Genomic DNA, 1,668 nt, shown 5'->3' with positions numbered 1-1,668 from the left:
AAAAAACTTCTAAAATTATTTCATTTTATTTGTTTTGTGTATGTTTGTGAGTATAGTCCATCTGTGAATACCATCAGAGGTCAGAAAAGGACACCATATTCCCTGGAGAAGAAATAACATGTAGATATTTGCTGCCCAGTCTGAATCCTGGGAATTAAGTCGGGTCCTCTAGAAGAACAGCAAGTGCCCTGACCCATTGAGCAATCTCTCCAACTCTTTGGAAATTTTATTTCTTTTTAATTTTTCATGTATTGAAAATAGGTTTTTCTTTCATACTATATATCCTGATTACAGTTTCCCCTCTATTATTCTGAGTTCTTCCCCCACCTTCCTTCCCATGGGATCCACTCCTTTTCTGTCTCTCATTAGAAAAGAACAAGTTTCTAGGTGATAACATCAAAATAAAAGAAATATTAAGAAATATTAAGAAATAACAAAAACTATCACACCCAGGTTGCACAAGGCCACCCAACTGAAGGAAGAGGGCCCTAGGTGCAGACACAAGAATCAGAGTCCCACTCATTCATACATTTGGGAGTACTATAAAAATACTAAGCTGAAAGTTATAATGTATNTGCAGAAGAACTGGTGCAGACTCTGATGCTGCACCTTCGGTCTCTGTGAGTTCATGTGAGCNTTGCTCAGTTGATTCAGAGGGCCATGTTCTCCCGATGTCCTTCATCTCCTCTGGCTCTGATATTTTTTTCTGCATCCTTTCCTACAGTGTTTNCTGAGCTCTGAGGGGATGGATTTCTATGGATTTAATGGAGACATCCCTTTTAGACCTGAATATTTTAAGGTATCTCTCTGGTTGTGGGTCTCTGTGTTTGTTACCATCTGCTACAGGAGGAAGCCTCTATGATGGTGGCTGAATAAGGCACAGTTCTAGGATTATAGCAGAATATAATTAGAAATATTTATTTATTTATTTATATTCCTTCTTTTTATTTAATCTTTTTTTTTTTACACTCCAGATTTTATACCCCTCCAGGTCTACCCTCTGACTGTTCCATATCCCATACCCCCCTCTATCCCTCTGTCTCCATGAGTATGTCTCCACCCCACTCCACTAGACCTCTAAAGTCCCTGGGTCCTCCAGTCTCTTGAGGGTTAGGTGCATCTTCTCTGAATGAACCCAGACCTGGCAGTCCTCTGTTGTATGTGTATTGGGGCCTCTTATCAGGTGGTGTATGCTAGGTTGGTGGTCCAGTGTCTGATAGATCTNGGGGATCCTGGTTAATTGAGATTGNTGGTCTTCCTACAGGGTAGGCCTCCTCCTAAGCTTCTTCCAGCTTTTCTCTAATTCAACCACAAGTGTCAGCAGCTTCTGTCCATTGATTGGATGCAAATATCTGCATTTGACTCTTTCAGCTGCTTGTTCGGTCTTTCAGAGGGCAGTCATGGTANGTTCCTTTTTGTGAGCACTCCATAGCCTCAGTAATAGNGTCAGTTCTTGGGACCTCCCCTTGAGCTGGATCCCACTTTGGACCTGTCACTGGAACTTCTTTTCCTCAGGATCCTCTCCATTTCCATTCCTGCAGTTCTTTCAGACAGGAACAATTATGGATCAGAGTTTTGACTGTGGGTTGACAACCCTATCCCTCACTTGATGCCCTATCTTTCTGCTGGAGGTGGGCTGTATGAGTTCCCACTACTCGTTGTAGGGCA

Source organism: Mus caroli, chromosome 9, assembly GCF_900094665.2.
Source record: "Mus caroli chromosome 9, CAROLI_EIJ_v1.1, whole genome shotgun sequence".
NCBI lineage: Eukaryota > Metazoa > Chordata > Mammalia > Rodentia > Muridae > Mus > Mus caroli.
Note: the sequence above shows the minus strand (reverse complement) of the source record.